The sequence below is a fragment of the Hirundo rustica genome, chromosome 1 (genome assembly GCF_015227805.2).
Source record: "Hirundo rustica isolate bHirRus1 chromosome 1, bHirRus1.pri.v3, whole genome shotgun sequence".
NCBI lineage: Eukaryota > Metazoa > Chordata > Aves > Passeriformes > Hirundinidae > Hirundo > Hirundo rustica.
In genome coordinates, this window is record NC_053450.1 from 70,691,730 (window position 1) to 70,718,687 (window position 26,958).

Consider the following 26,958-nt stretch of genomic DNA (forward strand, 5'->3'; position numbering starts at 1 on the left):
TTTGCTTCCTACCACCCCACCCCAGGAAGTGATGCCTCCGGAGTCTGCAAGAGCTGTCCTGTCCTCGTGTGCCTTCCCCAGCTCCAGTCTGCCACTGGGAGGGTTTGCTGTGGCTGTGGGGGCTGCCACAGCAGAGCTGAGTCCATAGGGGCTCTGAAGCTGTTCGAGAGTAGTGTCTGGCTTCAGTCAGCCTCCAAACTGGGTCATAATTGACAGGGAGTGAGCTCTAAAATAAGCTTTAAACAGAGAATAGGTGCTACTCTCTTTCAAGTCCGAAGTGAGTATACTAAAAGCTGAGTACAAATGGGTATCTCCAGGCATCTTTGTTCAGCGGTGCACAGGGACGCGTTGTGAAGGGTTCTCCTGGGTAAAACGCAGGTTTTCCTTACGACATTGACAACTGGGGAACAGAAAGGGGTGCACACCTGCTCAAGCCCGGTGATTTTTCTTGCTGGAAGCTATGGTGCAGCTGGAGAGAGAGCACTGTGCTGGGGTGGGCAGGCTGGGTGTGAGGGGTACATGAGGAGCTGCCGAGGCTCTCCCAAGCCACCCAACGGTTGTTCAGGCAAGGAGAGAATGGAAAGAGTAAATCACAGAACTTTTGGGGTTGGAAGGGATCTTTGGAGACCATCCATTCCAGCCCCGCTGCCGTGGCACAGTCACCTAGATCAGGTTACGCACGAATGTGTCCGGTTGGCTTTTGAACGGCTCCAAACTGGAAAAGTCCACAACCTCCCTCAGCAGCCTCTTCCACCCACAATGTAAAGTTCTTCTTCATGTTGAGGTGGAACTTGTGTTTTAGTTTAATGGCCATTGGTCCTCATCCTGTCTCTGGGCACCACTGAAAAGAGCCTGGCACCATCCTCTTGACACCCGCCTTGGAGGCACCTTTGTGCATTAAGATCAAATGCTGGTGCCCGGCCCGGTTCCACCCCGCCCTGAAGGGTCCTGCTGCCTCCCAACAGCAGGCGGCAGAGGGTGGCCGGGCCTGTCCTGCCCCAGTGAGGGGCTCACCCGGGCTGGCTCCGGGCAGCTGCTGCCCTGCGAGGGGCCCGGACGGGCTGCGCACCGCCTCTGACAAACAGGAGCCGGTGACAACGGAATCCCATTTTGCTGATTTCTAGTCTCCGATGCTGACAAGTCTAAATCCTGGAGTAAGTGCCATCAGCGCGGGCCAGCTGACATACAGCCCGGGCTGTGCCCGGCCGCAGAGCCGGAACAGGCCGGGCCGGCGAGGCCGAGGCGCCGCGGGCACGGCGGGCTCCCGTCCCTGCCCCGCGCCGACAGAGGGCGCGGCGCACGGGCCTGCCCCACGCCAGGGTGCGGGGCTTTCCCGTGGCTGGGGTTCCTTTGCTTTATGGAGGCACCCTGGGCGTCGTCTCCTGTGGAACAGCTGTAAAACAGCTCTAAGCGCAGGCAGGGCGCCTCCGGCGGGGCGGCTGCTGCAAACGGCAGCGCTGGCGCACGGCGGGCACCGGCGCCCGCCCCGTCCCCGCCAGGAGCAGCACGTCCCGGTTCGTGGACATGAGGGTTTCCTCCTCCCGGCAGTGCCCCTGAGGCACCGGCAGGCGGGAGCCGCCAGGCAGCCGCTCCCCGGGAGCTCCCAGACTGACCCACTCGCTTGCTCGTATGACTCGCCAGACATCTCCGTGGCGTGGATATGATCGCCGGCGTAACCCCGGCAGAGGCGGGATGTGCCGGGGCTGCTCGATCGCTCCATCGCACGTCTCGTCGGGCTTTTCACCTAAGGCTCCGTGAATAAGTGGGAAATCGCACGTCCCTCCTATCGCAGTGGCTGCGAATTGCGGCTGAACGAGCCCACGGGTTTTCTGGTTTCCCCGTGTGGAGAAAGCTGCTGATGAAGCTGTCCTAGGGCCACGCCTGGTTAATGGTTAACGGAGGAGTGAGTGCAGGGCGAGCACAGTACCAGGTGAAGCCCCGATAGTTGCCGGAAAAGCCTTAGAAATTTCTTGAGATTAAAATTCCTTAGCCACTTCTGGCGACCTCTTCTTCACAGGGAGGCTGTGAACTACAGAGAACTGTAGGGAACTAAAACCAACACCTGTTTACAAGATACCTGGAAAAGGAGTGAAATCCCCATAAAGGTAAGGATAAATTTGGTAATGTCGGAAAGTGAAGTTTACCTCTGCACTTTCACCAAAAAATCTCATCCAACAAATCCACATAATTTGTTAGGTATTAAACTAGTCAGTGTTTAGAAGTGCAGCATAGTAAGCTACACGTAAATATTTTAACTGACGTGCTTAAGCCAGTTTTGATGAAAGAGTGAGGAGTTCATGAAGTATTTTGAAATCAAAGCTTTGCAATTCACAGCATTTTTAAGAGAACCTCTTCTTAACTGCTGCTACAAATGGAGTTGAAGGAACTGCTGCTTAAGGAAAGCAATCTGGAGGGATGGCAGTACCTCTAAATGATATACTGGGCAATCTTGGAGCTGGATCCCAGCTGACAGGGTAATTTTATTAATCTTTTCAAATTTGGTCAGGAGAAAAGTTCTTATTTGAAAATTTTGTGCTCCTAGTCTTTGAGCTCAGTTTCGTTGTAAACCTGTCACATGAGGTGTATCTTCTTCTAGAGATCCTGTTTATGGCTCGGGGACTGCAGTGATCTTCATATGCTGACATTACAATTTTATGTGGGGCTAAATGTGAAACAGCAAAAATTATTACAGCATTGCTTGCATTCAAAGAGTAAGAAGATGCTGAAGTTGGAAAAGGAAAGGAGAAATAAAATTACAATCATTATTTACATTACATAAAGTTACGGGTTTGTAATGGTAAATAAAAGGGAAAAAGAAGATACTCTAATGAAAGTTCAATGAAAACCAGATTTGCAGTATACCTGTGATACATGCTGGAAGGGTTTCCTTGGGTGAGTGATGCCTCAAGGAAGAGCATCCTGGAATTCTGGTGTTCAAAATGTGCATCCCCCACAGGCAATGCAAAGTGAGGAAACTGGAATTTCTTGCTAAAATTGCCTAAGGTTGTTTAAAATCGTAAGAGAGATTCTTTGACTGGTCAGTTGATGCACATCGATGGAAAATTTCTGTGTTGCTTTAGCATATGTTTCTTACTCTGTTCTTTCCATTATGCTGCGTCCAGTTCTGAGACGCTCAATTTAGGAGGGTGCTCAAATGTGTTCAGAGGAGGGCAACAAGGCTGGTGAAGGGCCTGGAACACAAATCCTTTGAAGAATGGCTAAGGGAGCTGGGGTTGTTTAGCCTGGAGAAGAGGAGGCTCAGGGGAGACCTTATCACTCTCCACCACTCTCTGAAAGGAGTTTGCAGCCCGCTGGGGGTCAGCCTCTTCTTCCGGGCAACCGCTGACAGAGCGAGAGGCCACAGTCTTTAGCTGTGCCAGGGGAAGTTTAGGTTAGACATCAGGAAAAAAATTCTTCACTAGGAGAGTGTTTGGGCACTGGAATCCTCTTCCCAGTGAGGTGGTGGAGTCACCATGAGTTAAAAAAAAAAGTCTGGATGTGGCACTCAGCACCGTGGTTTAGTTGATGAGGAGGTGTTAGGTCGTAGGTTGGACTTGATGATCTCCAAGGTCTTTTCCAACCTAGTTCATTCTGTGATTCTGTGCAGAGCTGTTCACCTCATTCTTCTGGGGCACAAAAAGCATATTTTTTTCAATCACACATAATATACTTTGTAATCAGAAAAATACATGGCCAACAGTATTTCATTTGCTAAGAGAGGAAAAAAAAAGTTCAACATATACAACAAACTCAGTTTACTTCCAGCGTATTGTAATCCCAATCCTGTTACTCATCTCAACCATCTGTTGCCTCTGCATGTCCACAATCTTCCAGTGTTCCTCTGATGAGTGTCTCCCCATTAAACCAGTTTATGATTTACTTTTTTTTTCTCCTAGAAGTGATATCTTTTCTGTAGAAAATTTTGGAATGAAATAACTGTTTTGTTGTACGTTTTTCCCCTTTCTTGATCCTGTGTGATTGTATCGCTATCTATTCAAAACCAAATGAATAAGCAGGAGAAGAAATACTATGATAAATAGTCATTTCTTGGAAAATAAATTGGGATTTTAGTGTCAGGCTCTTTGTCAGAGAGCTGGCAAGAGCTTTGTATGCTTAAAAGGTTATTCTTACAGTTTACTATGAAATAATACTGTATCATTCCCCCTTTCCCCCCTCACTCTCTGCTTGTTTTGAAAGGAACATTTTGTTTTGGACAAGTTTGCTAAGCTTTGTGAAGGTGTAAATAGAAATTAGTTTTATCTTTCCTGGTTGTATGTTTTCAGAGGAATTGGGTGGTCTACATGGAGTCAAATGTAGTTTAATGTTATTATTCCTGTATTATATCAGACATATTACCTTATTCCTGAATTTATTTTTTTACAGCTTCAGAGGCAGACAGAGAGATTCTGTCCCTAAGAGTGATGCAAAGATTAATGGCAGCACATGATTTTTTTTCATTTATTCTCCCTCACTGAAGTGCTGTTCTGTGAGTCTCAGTGTAGGAACATGGGATGACCTGAAGGCAAAGATGTGACTCCAGTACTGTGTCACCTATCAAAACAGCCTCTGTAGAGGATGTATCTCCCCATCTGTTAGGTACAGCCTGTCTTTACAAGACTAGATATGAAGGAGAGAGGTTAGGAATGTTTTGAAGTGTTTTGAGCAAAGATAAGGTGGAAAGGTTTCAGTCACTGAAAGGATTATAAGGAGGGAGGACATGGGACTCATCTGATCTTAACACCGGAGGCAGTTGAAGCCATAGTAACAGCAACTGTGCCTTCCAGTAGAAGCTGGAATATGTATAACCTTAAGTCAGGGTTATTATTAGCATTTCAGAGTTTGAAGCCAGTCGTGCCAAACTTGGGTTTGTGACATTCCTTATGCTTCAGATTTTTTTTTTTTTTTTTTTTTTTTTTTTTTTTTTTTTAACTATACCGAGTACCATCTACTGTCTGATTGCTAGGGCAACGTCAAGTACTGGTGTCAGCAATACTGGCATGTAATTTAGAGTTCACTTTGCAAAAAGGAAGGTAATAATCACTTCCTTCTTGGTAGACAGGATATAGGTAGCAGACTAAAACTGGTGGAAAAAGAGAAGCTAGGAAAAAAATGCACTGGACTGTATTGTTTAGGAAGCCTACAAATTCAGGGTCAGAGTAATGCTGCTTCTTAAGTTGCTTATAACACCTCCCTGTGTTTTGGCCTCATTTGCACTCAGTTATGCTGTTGACAAATTTTCATTTAAATGACTAAACCTCACCGGTTTTAGATTTTCTTTTTTCTGACACATGACAGTGCAGGTATAGCTAATGTGACATAAGAGAGAAGCATCATTACTGTGACTACTTAGTCATGCAAAAAAGCGAGATGGGAAATTACAGATATACTACATATGGTGCTTTCTGCTTTTAAAAACAATCTGAGCTTAGAGAAGTAGAAAGGATCCAGCTAATCGTAGAACCAGCTCTGTGAATTTCAAGGCAAATATACATTTCCAGACACATGGGACAAGCTGAAGACTGCTGAAATGCCAGCATGCTGGGAGATTGGCTGGCAGACACCTTTTCATCTCGGACAATACCCTAAAGGAAATGGCCTTTCAGTGTGGCAGATATTGTCCCCTTTCTGTGCTGCTTCTTTTAAGAGAGGGGGAGAGAATGAATGCAAAGGATTTCCGAGGAGGTGTCATTTCTTTAACGGCATCCTGTGAGTGCATTATCTTGCAGAGACCTTTTTCTTTGTCTCTCAGTCTGATTAGCACATGTCTTTGTGCAGTTTTAAAATGCTTGGACAGTTTTCCCTGAGGAAATACATGTGCCTTCCAGTAGTTTTAAATTGCTCTTGATATGTTTGATATCCTTATACATCTGCGAACCCATCAGAATCTTGCTGAGTTCTTGACTGTAGTTCTTCCTGTGGTATTCATATTTTTTACAGTTTTAACCACACATGATGTGAAAAAGTGTTACCTTCTGTCTGTTTTTAATGTGCTATCTTTAATTTACCAGAATTGTCCCTCTTGGGCTTTTAGAATTTGAAAAACAGAAAGAAGTTCTTTGTCTTCTCCCTGTACTCTTTCATTCACTTATTTTTTCCTTGGTTTCTCTCATGTTGTTCTATTTTCAAAGCTAACCAGACCCACTCATTTGAATCTTCCCCAGAGGACAGCATAAGTGCCTTTGAAGAGAAATCATCTCTTATGCTCCAGGAGGGCACTGAAGTCTTTTTGAAAGTGAAATTCTGAGAGAATATTGAATGTTCAAGAAATACTCCAACAATTGATCAAAAGTCACTAGAATATTTTTCCTGTAACTCTCCAGCTTGTTCTTAGTGGATCCAAACTTCTTGCTATTCTTGATCGTGCTACTTATTAAACAGAGGTTTTCATCCAACATTGGTTAGACTAAGTTTGACGCTTAAGACTTCTTAACCTTCTCTGTATCCTATGTTACTTCAGATTATTTGTACTGAGCTTCCTGCAATTCTGTACTGACTATTCAGGATGTGACATTCCTAGCTCTTCTCCCCAGTTCCTATGGCTGCATCTTTAATAGGAAAAAAGAAGAGGGGGGAGAGGGATAATGGGATGGTGGAATGATACCCTTTCACTGCAAGTTTTTGTATCTCACAAATATAAAGGCCTCCAGGTATTGCGGCTTTCGTATGTTTTAGGCAGCTGAAGTAGAGGACTCAGACCTCCAGCTGTGGTTAAGATGGGACATGGAAAGAGTGGACCAGAAAGAATACTCGCTGTAATGATGGATAGTGAGAGGTCTGGGATGGGAGATGATGAGTAAGCCTGCATATTCTAATAAAAGACAAATAGCTAAGAGAATTTGTGGGAGAGAATGAGGAATATTGTGTGTATCTCTTTTACGAGGACAGGCTGAGGGGGCTGGGCCGGTTGAGTCTTCAGAGGAGACAAGTGGGAGGGAACCTCATTAATGTGTATGAATATCTGAAAGGAGGATGTCAAGAGGATGGATCCGGGTTCTTCTCAGTGGCACCTGGCAACAGGACAAGGGGCAACAGGCAGAAGCTGATGCACAGGAAGTTCCACCTGAGTATGAAGAACTTTCTTGTGCAGGTGACTGAGCACTGGAACGACTTGCCCAGAGAAGTTGTAGAGTGTCTCTCACTGGAGATACTCACAAACCATCTGGACACAATCTGGTGCCATTTGCTCTGCGATGACCCTGTTTGAGCAGGGAGGTTGGACCAGATGACTGCCGTGGTCCCTTCAATCTGACCCATTCTGTGCTTTTGTTGTGTGTTGGCCATGATTATTGACACATAATGAAGATGTTCCACAAGATGATCGTATTTTCTGTCCAAGTATAAAAGACCAGCTAGCTTTATGGATTTTGCTTTGCAAGTGGAAACAAAAGAATTGATTTTTGGAAGGAAAGAAATTATGGCTAGAGAGTATCTTTTTGAAACATTTCTCATGAAAAGTGGAAACTAGGAAGGTGTTACAGATGTCTTCATATTAAATAGTAAAAGTTTAATAATTAAAAACAACTTAGTGATGATCTTAATCTATGAAGAAAATTCCTTCATATCAATAAGTTTCTGCAGTAATGTTCCAAAATAATACCACAGTGTAGAATCAGATGAAATACTTCATTGTGAGGACTTGAAAACCTCTTCATGACTGCTTAACACTATTATTATTAAGGACCAGTGATAAACTGGAGTAGAAAGTCAAGCTTCATAACACATGTAGATACAGAGCTATAATTGCTCAGAAGTCCTGAGACTAAATACATTTTTTGGTATTCATTCATGTTAATTAACCGATTCAACTGATTAATTCAAACTAACCTGTTAAGCAATAGAAAGCATTTGTGAAGCTTTGTAAACAATAACAGGATAACCCTAGCTTTGAGGAATGTGCACACTCAAACAAAAAGCATTTTGCACCCCAGCTAGAGCGCCAGTACAGGCATCCCCAGGCAGTCACCAGCCAGCAGCAGGGCCATGGCCTGAGCCAGCAGGAAAAATGAGCAACCTCTGACTGGATGCACGTTACACATAGTGCTGTAATTTTCCTTTTAAAATGTTTTTTTAGCCTTTTAATCTTATTTCTTTCTTTTGGCATATTCTTCTGTTTCTTCAATATTCTTTTTCTTCCGAGGAAATTTATATTTAATGTTGGCAACTGTCCCTAGAATCCTCCTTTTTATCATCATACTAGAATTTATGTAATTATTTAGCCATATGTTCCTTGTTTGTTGAGGCTATTGACATACAGCCTTTACTCAGGTGGGTATAGAAGTGCATGCTTAAATATGTTAAGCTTCTCTTACAAGATCTTTTCAGACTCTCAGAAGTCCTTCATTTGCTGGTTGCTAACATGACAGGTGCCTCACACACGCTCCCTCTCCTGTTTTCTGTTGCCTTGCACATGCCAGGATTTTTTTCTTGGCACTGCTCAGGGAGACGACGACTTGTCTCCTCGATTGCCTACCCTGCCAGCTCTTAAATGGGCCCGTGTTGTGCCGTTCTCCTTGGGTGCCTGGGGACCAGGTACAAAGGTGTTGATTCCTGAGCAGGTGTTGCAGGACCACTTCCTGAGGCCTGCCACACCTGACAGGATGGGAGCCTATTTTTGTGCTAGGCTGCTGAAAATGACATTTCTTACAATGAAAAGCTTAAATTCAAAAAGTAAAACCCAGAGCCTTGCAAATGTGTTTTGTGCTAATGAAAGATAAAGCACAAAAAACAGAATGCATTATTATGATTGTAAGTGTGAGGATTCTCTGTAGCTGCATCAGCAGCTCAGCTAGTTATAAGGCTGATCTCAAGAATATCTGCCCACGGCACACAACTGTTGTGTGAATTCATGCCCTGGGTTGTTCTTACGCCTACCTCTGCCTCCTCCTTTTCAAGGTTATTGATACATATTTCTATTGTACATCCTAATGAGTATGTTCGTGCCTTTGGGTGATTTCCATTCTAGCTCTTTCCAAAAATTTGAGATGCAAACATATTTTTTGTCTGTTTAATTTTCCTTTTCCTAAAAAAAAAAAGTATTTTTTTTTACCATCGCAGTAATTTGTTACCATGTTGACTGCTGTTCTGTTCAGCCCAGTAATTACTTAATTGCATACTAGTCCTTAAATGACTTTAAGATTGAGTGGTGAACTACTCATTTGCTACTACTGTGGCTTTCTTACATGTTTTCTTTCAAGGTTAAAAAGAAAATAAGACAAAAGATGCCAGTCTTCTTTTCTACAGCTTTTGCTTTATTCTGAAGGTTCTTTTGGACAATGTTTTTTTTAACTTTTCAAGAGCAGATTGTTACGCTTTTGAATACATATTTCTTAAAAATACATTGTGCCCTTTTGGAGCAACAGTTTTGATGAAATGTATTTTTGATGTAATACCTCTTTATGAATAGTCATTTTTAAAGCACATAAATTAGGTCAAAATTTCATAGTTGACAGAAGGAGTAAGATATTAAAGTGGTATAGGGAAGCCAGCGTTATTAATATGACAAAATAAAAAATGTTATCACAGATCAATAAGTACTGTGGTTTTGTGCCTTCTTTCTCACCTGTTTTTATTTATCCTACTCTTGATAGTAGCTTTTAAAGAAACACTTTTTGGTTACCATTTTTTTTAGAAAATCATCCCTAATTTGAATGTTTTATTGATTTTGAGGTTACGCAGGTTCTTTGGTGGACCTGTAGGCTTCTTTATGTTGTTTTACTAGGAAAGGCATGTTGACACATCTTTAATTTATCTTGCTTGTTTTGAGGATCAAGTTCCATCACAAGAACAAGGCTATAGAGGCTATTTGCTGCAAATTGCTATCAAGTATTTATTTTTATTGTACATATGTTTGGTACACAAATTACAAAAAAAGTTGTGTGGAGAAAAGTGTTTGCTATTCTGAAGTTTTGAATGTCACTGCACCATGTTATTACAACAAAATTACAATACAAAGTTTATCACATCTAGTCCAGCTGACCTTGCTACCCGGTTCTGATCTGTCATCTTTTTGTGGTTTCTGCTGCTCAGCACAACTGCATGTTAAAATACTAACTTAAAGTACTTGTTTTCAGGAGAGGATTGGGACCTTTTTGAAAAAATACAGTTCCTACAGAAAACTGGTAGTTACTTTAGCAACAGAAGCCTCTGATAAGTAGTGATGTTTTGAAATTGCTAAGATGATGAATCAAAATTTATTATCCAAAGCAGGCTAAAACATTCTTTTGCCCAAGAAAAGTACCTGTTAAAGGAAACTGGAAGGAAAACAGAACAAACATAGATATAGAAGCACCATTCATTTATCTGAAAAACAACAGAAAGGTTATCTTTTCAACCAAACAGGAATGGCTTATTCAGTAGATGTTTAACAGGACAAACATAAAGAGAAATATGAAACAGCTAGTGCTAGATGGTGGAGTGTAACTGCACTGTGAGTACAGGAAATTGTGTCCCCTGCTGTAATTTGGACATCATACCCATTGAGAGGAATGAGATTTGTCTTTACAAACAAGCTCTGGGTCTGCTAGTGACTTATTAAAGAAATATGGGTATTGATCTAGTATCGATACCCAGCTGTGATGGACAAAAACTCTCTAACAGTTTAAAGTTAGAAAGTGTATGTTTATTACGGCCGGGCAGCACAGCGGGATATTTCCCTAATTCGAACTGCAAAATTCACAGGTAATTACAAAGCCTTTTATTTACAAAAGTGTTGAATACCCAAAATACAAATGCATATTCATACCCCTGTCACCTCCCATTCCTCGCTTCGTATGCTAATTGGCAAAAAGGCTATTAAGCATGCGTACTTTGTTTCTTAAAATGAGTCGGGGGTCTATTTTAGGGAGGGGTCACCCAAAATGAGGAAGTAAGATGAGTCTTCCTCATCCTGACCTTTCTACCTTTTCAATGCATTCGTGACAAATGATTCCTTGGTAGAACTTAGAGTTTCCTGTGTTCAATGGGTCCTTTAAGCAGGAAATCTGCAGCTATCTTATGTCCTATTTACCACGTTTTGTTTTTCATTACAAGCACAACTACATAAACATAAACCTGACAAGAAATTAGTTACAAGATCCCGGGTAACTTATCTAAGATCCGGCTTCTGTTAACTGCGAACAAAGATTACCTATCTATTTCAGCTAGTTCAGCAACTTCCTCAAAAATAACGTCTCATTCCCCACTTCTTCTTTGAAATGAGTAAATTCTTTTACTCAGTGTACAAAGTCTTCCTCATCTGTGCAAGCTGTACAGCTAGTGTCTCTCAAGACTAAGCCATATGCCTTTGACAGTGAGGTTAAAGCTGCCACTCGTCGTAGCATCCTCCAATTCCAAACAAGTATTACAATGGCAAACACTAAACTTATGCTGACCAAAATAAGCAACACAACTATAGGGTGGATTAAGGTGTTCAGTATTCCGGTTGCTGTTGGTGACTACTCAAAAAGCACATCCCACCAATGATGAAACAAATGTTCCTCAAGCCTTTTAAAAACACCTTTGATGGTGTATAGTCACAGCCTTTCTTGGCACTGGTGGAGTAATTTTGGTCTGGTTCTTATGGTACTCAGTACATACCTGAGTGATGTTAAAGTCAATGTCATACCCTCTTATCGCACACCCTTCTATTTTGAGCCTAAACTCTAGACATTTACTCAAGCATTTAGCACAGCATTCAGGACTAACCCTGATGAGTTTCATGGGTGGATGGTAAGCCTCGTGGAACCCATCCTGTACAAATGCATACTTACATCCCCAAACACTTCTTCCCTCCCACAAGCTTGCATTTGTGACTTTTAGTATCTTGTTTAAAGCCTTACGAGAGTAAGGATCATAGGCTCTTCCTTGGCACTGGTATATTCCAGTCACATTATATCTTTGTGGTATTGCATTGACTCCTGTTATGGATAAGGTAATTACTACAATAGTTACAACTTTCCACATAATGTCCAAAATAACTCTTAGTCCATTTATTCATTGTTCCGAGTGAGCTTCAGCTTCAGTTCGTTATCGCCTGGTGTGGCCTTCCAAATTCCTTCTGGGGCTTACTTCCCTCGGGAGTGATGGATCCAGGCCTTCTGTTCTTTGATCTTGATTGCAGTGACGGTAGTGAGGAGCACCTGGAATGGTCCTTCCCACTGTGGTTCTAAGGTTTTTTCTGCAAAAGAGTTAACATATACATAATCCCCAGTTTAACTATAACCAGAGGGTCCCCTAGGGTAAGGCCCTCCGGTTCCCTTCAGTCCTCTTTTACATGAGCAACTACTTTTTCCCTTTTCTGATCACCTTTTCTATGTTCATTACCCTTTCTTAATTCTGGGCACTGGTTTTTCCAGTGACCAAATTTCTTACAAAATGCACACTGATCTTTTCCTAGTCAGGGTGGTCCTTGTTTTGGTGGACCTTGCCCATGTTTTCCTTTTTCTCCTTCTTTTACTACTGCTGCTAGTTTCTTCATCCCTTGTTTATACCCTTCTTCCTGGTTACTAAAAACTCTCCAGGCCTCATCTAATAAAGTTTCTAAATTCCAGCTGTTTGGGCCCCGGATCTTCTGGAGTTTCCGCCTGATATCTCCTGTGGATTGTCCTAAAAATAAATTTATTAATTGCTGCGTTCCTTCATCAGAGCCAGGATCCAGGGTGGTGTGTCGGCGCATTGCGTCTTGCAGGTGATCTAGAAATTCAGAAGGTGTTTGAGAGGGGCCCTGCTTGATAGCATATAAGGCTGACCAGTTTATGGTTTTGGGGATTGCTCTTTCTAGCCCTTTTACTATCAGTTCTTGGTATCTCTTTAACCGTCCTAACCCCTCATCATCATTAGGATCCCAGCCTGGGTCTTGAAGGGGAAATACATCTTTAACATCCTCCTGTGTTGTTCTACAATCATCCTCAGCCAGATCCCCAGTTACTTTCAAAACTAATTGCTTCTCCATTTCTGTTAAGGCATCAAGTAGCAGTTGCAGATCTGCCCAATCAGGTGAATGCTGCTTAATCATAAACTTCATTTTCTTAGCAACCCCTATAGGATCACTTCGATAGCCCTTAGCAATCCTTTCCCAAATTTCTAAATCAATTGAGGAAAAGGGAACTTTAATCAGTTTTGTTTCCCCATCAGAGGTTATTGCTTGTCTTAGAGGTGCTTGTACGACAACTCTGGTTTGTTTTCGGGTCCTTGATGCTATAGGTCCTCGTGAGGGAACCTTAGGACGTGGTGAGAGGGGTTCAGGTTCATCCCACTCACTGTCACTGCTAGGCAGTGGTGGATCCCGGGGTTTAGGAGTGGGCGGAGAAACCCCTACCTCAATTGCTGTCCTCCCAAAGGAAGATGAAGCTAAAGATGAAGTGGGGGGGGGGTGGAGTCAATGATGGTTCTGAATTTGCGTCCCTCACCACCCTCCTCCTTTCCTGCCTCCTAGGGGCTGGCTTAAGTTTGTCTTCTGTCTCTTGTTCCAAAGCCTCTGCTTGGTATACTTTGTCAGGATGGGTGCACCTCTGATTTATCGAGCAGGTACTACAACAGTGTTTGGGCTTCCCTTTAGTAGCTTTATTATCCTTTTCAAGGGCTAATACTAAAGGATCAGATGGTGACCTCATTCCACAATCCCTTTGCCACTCGGGATGATTCCTGAGAGTGAAAAACATATCAGCATAAGCTACTTCTTGCCACTTTTGTTCACGCCGAAGGAAAAGCATCAATTGTAATAATGTCTCATAGTCCAGTGTACCGTTTATTGGCCACTTCACACCTTCATCAAGTTTATATAATGGCCACCATTGTGTACAAAGCTTAGCAAGCTCCCTCTTAGTTTCGGTACCACCACAGCCCACCAGTTCCTTCCAGTGTGTTAAGATACACCCTAAAGGGCTTCCTCTGGGAATCTCTTTGCTCTCATTTGCCCCCATGTTTAGAATCCCTTTTGGTCCAAGATGTTACAAAACACAAAGTGGACTACTTCAACTGCGCTTCTCAACACCAAAAATTTCTCGGCTATTTCTGCTAGCTCTGGGCATAGGTTCTGGGCTCTCTGCTTTCTGCACACAATCAAAGCCTTTTCTTAGAGAGACCCGACTCCAAACACCAACCGATTTAGGCTCGCAAAGAAAATAGCCAGGGGTCCCTCACGACCCCAAACACACTCCACCAGAAGTTTCAACAAGGTCCCGCCGAAAAATCCTACGGATTTCGGCCGGGACACCACCCACAAATCCCTCCGTGAGAAGGAGGTGGGGGGTAACCCTGATCCCATGCTGCCTCTCCACTCTGTGGTTAAGGACTACACCACCAGGACTTTAAAATATTGCCACACACTCTAGCAACTGCAAGCCTCACAAACAAGCAAAAACTTTTTTCCCTTTAACTAAAACACTCACTGGCCAAAAGAACTTCTTAGGGTTTTACAGGGAGTTTAGAGACACGGCCCGAGGCTGCAGAGCCTGGATTCCCCCGCGGTTACCAGAGAAACAAATCACCCCCTCCCAATTCCTGGGGCTGGCTCAGGTTTCAAACCTCCTTACGCCGCTTGCTCCTTTTAGCTCAAAAGATAAACAATTTAAACTTACACAAATACTTTTTTTTTTTTTTTTTTTTTTTTTTTTTTCCCACCTAACAAACCGTCAGCAAAATCTTGTTGCCAAAAGCACACGCTGTTCAAGCTCACACACAGTCTAATTCCCCTCCAGCACACAATCTGGATACAACACAAACACTTTAAATCCTTCCATCCTGCAAACAGAGGTATCCCTCCACTGATCAGGCGGGGAATTCGAAAGGCTTTTACAACTTCAAGCTTGCAAAACCCCTAAAAACACTTACACAGGTTACTAACACACTCCAAAATCACACAAATCAAAACGCTTACACAAACTCCCACAGACCACGATACATACAGTGCACCAATAATTCTTCCACACCTGAAGACACAAACACACAAAACCACGAGACCACAGAACACGGATCCGTTCACACCACGCACACTCCGTGCACTCGGGGCCGCAATCGGGATTTTCCGGGACCCACAACGGGACCCTTCGCGTCCCAGAACGGGCTCGCCACACGGATTACGGATTGTCAAGGTACCTTTGAACCACAAACTGTAACCGGAGCCACCGCTGCTCCTAATACACGACAACAACACCGGTTATTTTACTGCCGCCGCTGCCCCCGCACGGGACACGGACTACCAAGTCATCTTTAAACTGCAAGATGACATAACAAAAAACCCGTTACCGCTGTCCCCACTACGGGACACGGACTACCAAGGCACCTTTAAACTGCAAGATGACACAACAAAGACAGGTTGCCGCTATCCCCACTACGGGACACGGACTACCAAACCACTGATACCAAGCTCCGCAGAGCTGTCACAACTTTTACAAACAAACCCAAGAGGCGTATGTTGTGCACGAGACGTCTCTCAGTGTCTTACCAACCGCCTATACCAAGGTACCTATTTTCAAGTATAAACATACCTTTTGTCCGTAGTTCCAGCAGGTTCTGGTCTTTCCCCGGGTGGTCAGTGGGACCGCAGGAGCCCTCTTCCCAGAAAATTCCGGGTGGGCGCCCAGAGGGGTCCTGGACCCCGCTGGCCCCACGGCCAGAGAGAGCAGTCTCCTGCCTGGCTCGCCAAACTGACTTATTAAAGAAATATGGGTACGGATCTAGTATCGATACCCAACTGTGACGGACAAAAACTCTCTAACAGTTTAAAGTTAGAAAGTGTATGTTTATTACGGCCGGGCAGCACAGCGGGATATTTCCCTAATTCGCACTGCGAAATTCACAGGTAATTACAAAGCCTTTTATTTACAAAAGTGTTGAATACCCAAAATACAAATGCATATTCATACCCCTGTCACCTCCCATTCCTCGCTTCGTATGCTAATTGGCAAAAAGGCTATTTAGCATGTGTACTTTGTTTCTTAAAATGAGTCGGGGGTCTATTTTGGGGAGGGGTCACCCAAAATGAGGAAGTAAGATGAGTCTTCCTCGTCCTGACCTTTCTACCTTTTCAATGCATTCGTGACAAATGATTCCTTGGTAGAACTTAGAGTTTCCTGTGTTCAATGGGTCCTTAAAGCAGGAAATCTGCAGCTATCTTATGTCCTATTTACCACATTTTGTTTTTCATTACAAGCACAACTACATAAACATAAACCTGACAAGAAATGAGTTACAAGATTCGGGGTAGCTTATCTAAGATTCGGCTTCTGTTAACTGCGAACAAAGCTTACCTATCTATTTCAGCTAGTTCAGCAACTTCCTCAAAAATAACGTCTCACTAGTAGATAAAACTAGCACTGAGAGATAAGAGAAACAATGGGAAGTATTCTACTGATTGATGAATGGAAAAGAAGATACTTGCCTTTACAAACAAACCATAAGTTTGTTTGTAAATGAAATTGAATATTGAAAGATGAAAGCAACAATGAGGAAAACCCATAAATCCCATAAAAATTAAGAATTGGGGCGGCGGGGGGGGTGTGTTTATACATTAAAAGGGGAATCTTAGGTCTTAGGCATTTTGGGAAGTCTGTACCTCTCAAGTACCTCAGCCAATGGGGAAAGAGAGGGAAATGCAGCCGGGAAATTAGGATAAAAAGGAGGCTGCGTCCTCCGAAAAACTGAGAGACCCCAGGGGAAATGCCCCATGGCCTCTCCCTTTATTTGAATAAAGTAAAAGGACTCCTCTGTCTCCTTTTTGGACATAAACCTCTGGTGTTCGTGGATGAATTTTCCTAACACCATCTTCACTGCACAGTACCTCTACACTCCCATGTCAATCCCAGGCGCAATATTCAGCCCATTTTTCCCGTAATAAAAAAATTGATTTTAGATGCCTGATGAGGATATGAACAGGTTCACTGTAAGAAAACCCACAGCTCCACCTATCTCTATTTCAAATTCAACAGGCAGGACTATAGCAAATGTTCTGAGTTTTAACACAGATTCTGCATCCCTTATTCCCCAATCTTCTTCAACATGCTTGTTGAGGATGCTTTTGGTCACCTGGTAATCACAGTTTTACAGCTTGTCTTCCTGGACAGCAGCAGTAGCAGCCAGCAGAGCTGAAAGCTGCAGAGCTGAGGAGAACTGTATTTTCTTGAGCATCCAGAAATACTGCCAGCCTTTTTGTGACAGCTTACTATTCTAGCATTGGTAGAAACCAACTCTTCTTTGTAAGTATCCATTGAATATAGTGTAACACTATTTTTCATGAGGGTTTTTGTTTTGGTTTGGTTTTGGTTTTTTTTCAGTGAATGGGAAGTAAGGAGATCACGTAATTAATCCTTCATTTAACATAGCTTTGAGTTATATCCTTAATCTTAGCAGTGTTGCAGGATTGGAATGTGGTTGATATGCATTGTACTCACAGCTGAAGAATCTTGAGTTAGGCTTTTTTTGTTTATTTGTTTGTTTGGGTTTGTTTTTTTTTTTTTAATATAGTAAATTAATTTCTGCAATTATTTTTCTTGAAGACTACAATCACAAAAAATGTAGACCTGGGTGGTATGAGTTCATTATTGTGTAAGATAAAGTAAATAAATGATAATTTTGATGAAAGATTAGTGTGATTTTACATGCTGAGCACACATATTAAGAAAGAAAATTAGCAACCAATGTAAAATATAAACTGCTTTTAAATCAGTCACAAGTCAAAGAATGTAGATACATAGTTATTTTCTTACTTTTCGCTTCAATGGGCAACAGTAATACGTTTAGACTAGTGTATTGTTGAAACAGAGAAACTGAAAATAGCCCCTAGAATTCAACAGAAGCTATGGGCAGGTAAGTTATCTTGTTTCATTGTATTTTGCAATTTTTGTAACATAAAATGTGGCAGTGATTCTCCTTCCCTGAGCATTATTTCACACCAGTTTCTGTTCTCTGGGCACTGAAAAACAGTGAAAAATGACATTTTTTAGCCACTTTGTTCTGACAAAAGTTAGGCAGGTGGTAGAGGTGGAAGAGATATCTCTTAAGGCTACACAGAACAAGATCACTAAATAAGAGAGTGATTCTTTAAGAGTTGGCAGGAAGGAAGAAAACAGAAATCTCAACATTTCCAAAACTTTCCTAGATTGTCTTTCAGAGAGCTATGCTATAGAATATCAGACTGCTGTGAAAACAGTTTGCTTGATGACTGGCACCACCTGACCTTAGCACAGAGAAGTTCAAAATTTGTGCCTCTGACCAGAGACAAACACTACCAGAGTTTTGACAGAGGATGCTGCCACTTTAAACTTGGCCTACATTTAGGCTGTTTCAATTCCAAATCCAGCTGGAGCCAATCGTGGTAGCACAGAAAATTAAGCTGGAAGAGAACAACCCTTTCTAGCAAAATATTTTATGGAAAATTCCTCTCAGAACTTACCCAGCATTTCACAGCATATGGCAAAGATTGTATCTATACTCAAAAGCAGGAGCTTGAACTAAGGCCTCTGAGTACAAATGTAATGAATCCATTGGACTGTCCTTATTTAACTGCCTGTCTGTGCCACTAGATCCCGGCTAAATAAGAGCCTGTCTCTCCTAATGATAATGTGGAAGCTGTGATTATCTGAGGTGTGGAAGTGAACAAGATCATAAGGAGAACAGATGGCAAGCAGTTCTGAGTGGGGAGATGGCTGGCTGCACTGTGGTAAAGCTACCTGCAGCAGCTTAAGCTGTTATCTTTCCTGGCTCACTGTTTTCCCTCCTAGGTGGAGATGATTGCCTTTCTTATGGAGTTGGCAGGATGGAGCATGTGAACACTTGGTGGCTCTGTCACCTAAAGTCACACACACAGGCAGAATCTTTCAGAGATCCTTGGTAGAATGAGAATTTGGCACAGGGCTTTAGGTAGGTACAATTAGATCTTCATTACTGCAATTAAACACTTAATTTTCAGCATGGTTTATTGTTAATCTACAATTTTTAGGATTTAGTGTAGTTTATTGCTGCACAGTTTTTATGAATTCTACTTTCAGGTAAGCAAAATTTCTAGTAATGATTGTAGCTTTCTTACTATCTAGAGTCTTTAATTATCTACACTTTTAGTCACTTGGACCCTCTGCAGATCATGTCAAATTCTTAGTAAACAGTGCATGATACAAAAATCTTAATCTGGACTCAGACTTTATCCAGGAGAACATGATTCATTCAGTTTTCAGAGGAAGAAGACAGCGGTGGCTGTGTCCCAGACCCTTGGGGCATCATGGGTTTTGCTGTCCAGCATCAAGCCATGCAGCTGTTTGATTTTGTAGGCAGTATCTCATGTACTGTTACCCACGGCAAGGACTTTCTCAATTTGCCATCTCACTTCAGAAAGAGAGGTCTTATTGTTTCATATTATTCATTCTTTATACTTGTATGCACTTCATTTGTTTAGTAAAATAGTTTTTTCCACTTTTCTCCAAAGAGGGTTTTTTTCCGGACCAGTTAAAAGGAGAGGCCACTTGAGTTTGCTTCCTTAAAAGGATCCTATACAGGAGTTTTCTCCCAAATTTGTCCCAAACCAGGACACATGTTATGACTGTTTGTCTTAGGAGATGGCATCGGTTATGCTAACCATATTAGCAGGAGTCAGGAGTGGGGTCACATGGCTCAATGAAAAGACTTATCTTAGTGTAAATGCATCTTCCTACATTCAAGCAGATGTACTGTGTACATATATCACTCCCAGCTCTGAGGCAAAGACAACAACCCAGAGCAGAAGGGAGCAAATATGCTGGAGCCTCCTGTTCAAACACAGCCTCTCTCCCTTACTCATTGTTTCGGCTGTGAATGTGTGTCCATGACCAGGGAGACCCTGTGCATGTGGAAGATCTGGTTCCCACTCAGTTCTCTGGAGCTCTTGTTTTAGGATATGTGTGTAGTGGGTTGACCCTGTCTGGATGCCAGCACCCACCAAAGCCTCTTTGTCGCTTCCCTCCGCAGCTGGGCAGGAGAGAGAAAATGTAACCAAGGGTTCCTGGGATGAGATAAGGACTGGGAGAAATCACTCATCAAATATTATCATGAGCAAAACAGGCTCGAATTGGGGATATTAACTGAATTCATTACTAACAAAATTAGAGCAGGATAATGAGAAGTAAAATAAATCTTTAAAATACCTTTTCCCCACCCCTCCCTCCTTCCTGAACTCTACCTCCTCCTTCCTCAGCTGTGATGGGAGACAGGGAATGGGGGTTTATGGTCAGCTCATCACAGATTGTTTCTCCTGCTGCTCAGGTAGAGGAATACTTCCCCTGCTCCAGCATGGGATCCCTCCCACAGGAGACAGTCCTCCATGAACTTCTCCAATGTGCTCTAGTAACCATAGGGTCTCCTGGAGCTTTGCATTGGTCTTTTCTGGAAAGATGCATGTGTTAGCACAGACTGAAGGAGAGCCAAAGACCCCTTTGCAGAAAAGCTGATCTGGAGGTATAGCAAGAAACACTGGTGTAATCCCTTTCCAATAGTACTTGCTGTAGTCTCAGACAACTGGGTACCAACATGCCCTTTATGAAGAGACTCTAGGGATGTTCTCATGCTTTCAAGAATGACTCAAGTCTTACAGTGGTAGCAAATGCTCTTCCAAGCTTATTGCAAGTGCATGGCCCTCATGACAAGGTATTAAACACAGTTGGTGGCAAAATACCTTCTCAACCAGGCATTGTGTGTTCTTTGATATCTTTGTAAACAGTGATGCAAACAAATCACTTGCTGAAGAACAAGCACTGCATTGTGTTCCCTCTGTATCTCAAGCCATCTTAGTTCTTCCTGCCTCACCTGGATCTGTCTTTTCATCCACACAGGGGTTATTCCATTCGTAAACTATCTGCTATGACTTCCTTTTGTAACATGAGGTCTTCACAGCACATTTTAGGCCACATAGCAGTTCATCTGTCAGCCACAGCTTCTGTGAAGCTCACAATAGTCAATGCTTGAGAACACTCTCAGTGAGCAATACGTGGCTGGACGAGTGCCCTGGCAGTGCCTACGCCCCAAGGTAAGCACATCTCAGCTCACAGCAGAAGCTATTCCTATCTCTGTATTGGAAAAGTCTGCCTACTGCGATTGCAGCCTGCTCTCACTGTCTCTGTGACTCTTCACAGCCTGTCAGTTTTTCTGTTGACACTTTTTCAGTTCATCACAACCTCTCTTTTCTGTAGGCTTGCTTCCATAAGAGTAATATGCTCAGGCTGCCTTGAGCCAGCAAGTTGTACATTAATTCCTCTGAAACTGTGTGTGTGAGTCTGTGTCCACATTCACTTCGTTAGCAGTTCCTTTTTTTCTTCTTTGGTTTGCTTTCACATTTTCACACAACCAGCAATAGGAACTGAACAGGGAAAACAAGTCACACATAAAATATTTATGAAAAAAGAGGATAGTTACTTTCCCAGTTTGTCTGCTCTGTCTCAGATTCGTCTCCTGGCTAATCTGTTGCAAAGTCTACTTATGTTCTGCGGGAGACTTAGGTTTTATCCTCATGTGTTGAGAGTAATCCATCTCTTTGTGTCTGAAGGCTTTATTTAATTCTTACTTTCTTTCAAAGGAAATACACCCTTTGTTTTAATTAGAAAATTGTTAGTTGCACATTTTATCTAAAATAACTCTCTTCTTTCTTGTCTCATCTTTGTGCTTATGCAGATTTTGGCCTTGTTTACTGAACATAATAGGATTTTTCATTCCATTCTCACTTGTTTGTGTTTCTTTTACCTTCTTGTAGATAATTTCCTGTAACTAGTATTTTTTTACATTAACAGAAGAATATACTGGGGGGAAAAAGAAAGACAAAGATGGAGTTCTACTACTGTTCTCTTTTTGAAGGAGCAACTGCAAGGAAAACTGAAAGAAATGCCTGCAGTCACCAGATAGCTTCCTGCAGACACAGAGTAAATGAAATACAATAAACCAGTGAGGTTTTTTTATGCATAGGCAACAGTTATTGTTCCTTTGACACCACATGTGGAAAAGAGGCATAAACATTGCACTAGATCCCCAATTAATTGTTTCAAATTATTTTCTCAATGTCTGATATTGAGTATATCTGAGTCAATTAAAAGCCCTTCAGCTTATAGCTCAGAACAGTTTTTTCTTCAAATAATGTTAGGTTTAGTGAACTACAGCCCAAACACATTTTCATCAAATTTAGTACCTAGTACTACACCAAGAGGCTAGCATGAGAAGAGTGTCAGGCTATTCAGGTGAGGGAAAAACAAAGTTGGGAGTAGAGCCACCTAATCATAACTGGACTAAAAGCCTGAGGAAACTACCTTTTCATTTCTAACCTGCATTGTACAGTTGTGGAAGAGGGGAAAGCTGTTACAAAGTGGGTACAAACTGTTTAATCCCCTTTGCTTTGATCCATGTCTTTGTATATGGACTGACAGTGGGACTGCAGTGACTGATAGCACACTGTTTCATTTTCTGGTGCTGTGCTGGAGCCTCCTGTTCAAACACAGCCTCTCTCCCACCTTTCGTTTGCAAACCCAAGGGTTCAGTAATGGTAATAAATCGCTGCTATTAGTGCATGGGCACAGCATTGTTTCTGTATCGTCATCACGGTTGACTTCCATGTGCAAAAACATTGTTAGCTGTGAATAATAGGTCTGCTAGGTGCTTACCAACAAGCCTCAGCCTTTAAACCTTTTGCGATCATCTATTATTTCTTACACGCTGGTATCCTGAATTTTGGAACCGTTTGGCACTAAAGAGGGGATCTCTTATTTGTTGTGTTTCAGCAGTAAACGAAGTTGTTCTCTGGCTGTGAAATAGAGAGCAGTCTGAAGGGCCTGGAACAAATCCACAGGGCCACAACAAGTCTGACGTAGCCAGCATCTATGATAGAAAACTTAATGATCTTCCTTTTGTCCACCACAGAAAGAGCCTGTAAAACAAAGATTTGTTTATTGCCAACAATTGGTGATGAGAATTATCAAACTAGTACGAGCCAGAAGAATTTCTAAATTGTAGAACAGACATGGGACATGCTTTCTACAAGGGCGTTTAATTCCCCTTTTCCAGCTTGCCCACTGCATCTTCACACTTCATTTCCTTTTTCTTTCTGAGAAATTACAAAAAGAAATACTTTAATGGAAAATGTGACTATTGCCTCTTCACAGCAAGCTTTACAGGTACAACAGAGAAATAAAACCACATCAAGTGAGGTTGTATTTCAATACTCATTAAACCAGCATTTTAATACTCCAGTCCTAATTTTAGTTTCCATTTTTAATTTCCTTTGGAAGTTATTTACCTTTTGCAAGCCATTTGGATGAAACATTGAAGTGAGATTTCAGCTATCTTTAAGTTTACTAGAGACAACTTCAATTTTTGCGTCTCTTATACCCTCACAACCAATTTTGAATTTTCAGCCTTTTCAGTCAAATTCAGGAAAAAAGAGATAAATAGGAAAATTCTCCAAAACACTTGTTTTCCTGTGGGGTCCCAATATGTTGTGTGTGTAACCTTATGCACTCAGAAGTTGATTTGAGGTGGAAAACATCTCAGAAGCTATGGCAACTGGCTCTGAAATTTCTTGATACTTTTCAAGATTGAAGAAGTAATCACTACAACTGCCAACCCGGGCATTGGAAATGCAAATCATATCATAGAATAACATCTGGCACAAGTGCAATGACACCAGAAAGCTCACCTGAGGAGTTTAGGTCCTGTTTTTATTTTGAATAGGCTCTTCCAGAATTGTAGCAGAGTTGTCGTTGGTTTTATAACATTAGAAAAGCAAATGCAGTCATGACAGTTTTAAAAAGCTGTGACTTTTCTCTCCTTCACTAAAAGGTTTGCTGTAATAATACTGCAGTGGAATGGAGACTGGTCTGAGAGCAATGACAATCCCGAATCTGCCACACTATCTGGCTGTACACTATTTAGGACTATGAAGTGCTGATAGTTTCATTTATTTATTTATTTATTTATTTATTTATTTATTTATTTATTTATTTTAGATTAACTAGATTAACTTGGCTGAAATAAAAATGACAGGAAGTCACCTGGATTTATCTAGGAAAGACTCCACATACAACTTTTAGAATAGGAAAACAAATCTTAAATGCTTAGAATTGCTTTTAAGTGTACATATGATTAAAGAGAGAAACAGGAGAAAGTTGGATAAAGCTTATCAGAGGATATTAGTTCCACAGCTATATACCTGCTCAGAGCTTGCAGTCCCTTGAGTGATACTTCAGCCACGTCCGTGTTTCTTTCCTGGCAATAATGTTTCACAGAAGTGGATCAAAGCAGCTGCTTTTACTGCAGCAGCCTCAGCAGAAATGTCCCGGAGTGCGCGGCGCAGACGGGGAGCGTGTGTTCAGACACTCATTGCTGATGAACTTGTGGATGGAGCCCCTGGAAGAAAACACAGGGCACTGCGGAGTTAACCTAGGCAAGAGCCGTTTCTCGGTCGGATCCCGCTGCTTTTCAGGGAGCTTTCTTTGCGAAGTATATTTTGGAGGAGCTGTGGGAGGAGGGGGAGATGCTGCTGCTGCACGTTCAGTGCAAAGCCCGTGGCTGTGATAGGCTGAAGGGACCTGGATTCTCTGCCTATATATGCTGGCAACTGCATCCTCTCCGCTTTAAAGCTGTCACTGAGGAGCAAAGAAAGGCAGTGAGAAGGGCAGAGGAGAAGCAAAAACCTTACCAACTCACTGTAAGTAACATTCTTTGTCCTTAAGACTTTATGGTTATTAAATTCAAGTAGGTACATTTGGATTAATGTGACAATTGGTCATGGAGAGTGGGAGCTCAGTTAATAAACAGCCAGCTTGTGTTGTTTTAGGGATGATAATAATAACGAGAAGAAGCATTTATTTTTAATCTAAGTTTGCACAGTGTGGTGTACACCTATTGTGTTGTGTTTGCTTGTTTTTTACATCTGATGTATGTCAGATGTAACAGTTTATATACATTTATGTAGAATCCCATGTATACAAAAGTTTGCATCTTGTCTTTCCAAGTACAGCAGTGCTTCCAATAACCAAGCAGAACTTGAGAAATTCTTTGCCAAATATTCTGAATAATAAAATTTCAAGATAAATTAAATGAATGACTTTTTTAGCATGATATTTTCCTTAGAAATAACCCTTTGCCATCACTGTAGTTACATTATGAAGTTGTAGACTCTGTGCCAGTGACAGTAAATGAACACAGCCAGCAACTTCTGGAAAAATGTTATTCTTTAAATAAAATGTAGGGATTGTAACATATACTCCTAATTCTTGACTTGTGCAAAGGCAGACATACAGAGTAGATCCTTTTTACTCATGCTGAAATAAGATTCATCCTTTGGCTCTTTTTCTGGCAATATCCTATTGCCAGCAGGGGAAGTTCAGCTTAACAGTGGCAACAGCTGCAAAAACCTTCAGTGGGGTTCAGTAGCAGGATGTTCTCATGGCTTCAGTGGTGTCACTGAAGCACCATGAGCCCTTAAATTACATTTTGTTCCACAACAATCATTTGGCAGAATAGAAAATGCACTTGATTCATGTTTTGGAAAGATATGCAATCCTTACTTTTTTTTAATAAGTACAGCTATCAGTTGTAGGTTCTATTAATGTGTCTATGCATTCTTCCTGTATGTATTTATAAATAGGTGCTGCTAAAAACATTTTGTTAGCTGTTGTTTACTTTAGTTTGATGAACTGGAGAAGAGGCAGATATAAAATTAAAATGCGTCAAATATACATCTCTCCTCATTTGTTCTACTTTTCCTCTTTTCCCTCTTTTCTCTGCCTTTTCATCGTTTTTCTCTTTTTCTTTCTCATATTGAATTTCCTGGTAGGATTTAGATATATTTTACATTCATATTTAGTAAATATGAAAAAACCCCATCTAGATTCTAAAATCATAAACAATACTTTTTTAACAGAAATCATGAATAAGCTGAATGTTATCAACATAATACTATACCTATAAATATTGCATATATAAAAATATTTTTAAAATATATTTATTATATAAAAATATCTTTAACAGTTGCTTGTGTGTAAACTACTCATTTGTATGGTTCAGTTTCAGATAAAGTAGAAAACTGCTTGCAAATGAAAATATGCAATCTAATGACTAACAACAATTCTTGGTAACTTCAGTAAAATAAAATGTGGCTGTATTCTAATTTCAGTGCACTGAGGTAGAAGGAGTAGTTTACAAAAAGCAACAAGGGATATGTCAACTTTAGATTGTGCAGTGTACTTGTCAAATTACAAAATTACAAATTACAGCAAAATCAAAGACCAAGGAGTTTATGTATGAATAATTTAAAAAATATACACTGATTAATTTAAGGTTTAACATGATTTTTATTGATTTTACCTGCAGTTTGGAGCAGAACTCAATCTTCTCCAGCAAAGGAGGATTTTATCTGAAGTATGCAGTGGTGACAATAGCCATTGATTCTTGCTGGGAACAAAAATGCTCAGCTAGAATGTGTGCTTGGTGAAATTGTATTTTATCATTCAGAGTGAAACTGTCCATGAATTTGCATACAGACTGCTCACAGTGTGGTAGAGGTTGATAATTAGGCAGGGCACTTCCTGAGGAAGCTGTGCTCTCCCCACTTGGGGTTCAGCTCACAGATACTGAGTATGCTGAAACTCATCCTGGGAGCTGTGGGATCTCTGAAAGTGTGGAGACTTTCTCACTTTTTAGAAGCCTTCAAGAAGATAGACCACTATTAAATACTTTAGAGAGAGGCTTAGTTTTTTCTGAAATTTCCATTTCATTTTGGAAACTTGGCTTGCATTATTTTGCAGTTTAAGTTCCTTCAAGTTAAGTGGATATTTTGAGTCCATGCAGAGTGTAACACTCATCCCTTCAGGAAGTACAGATTTCCTCAAACAGTGTTTTCATTTTAAAACCTAAGACCTGACCTCAGTTGTCGGAAGTATTTTGCTTCTTAGAAATTCTCTATATTTTTAAAATAAAGAGGGCACAGAGGGAAGGTATCTCCCTATGCATTGTGTTGTTGCATGTACATGAGTTTTA

General features: G+C 41.5%; 1 protein-coding gene across 2 annotated transcripts in view; it reads left to right on the top strand.

Annotated features, from left to right (window-relative positions):
- Positions 1 to 1,982: 1,982 nt before the first annotated feature.
- Positions 1,983 to 26,958, top strand: part of DDC (dopa decarboxylase) — a 78,146-nt gene continuing 53,170 nt past the window's right edge. The window contains exon 1 of one of the 2 annotated variants that reach the window (XM_058421376.1): positions 1,983 to 2,105. The gene's annotated coding sequence lies outside the window, so the exon portion shown is untranslated. Of the gene's footprint in view, positions 2,106 to 24,501; positions 24,626 to 26,958 lie in introns of those variants that run through there. The other variant, XM_040070108.2, reaches the window with a different exon arrangement.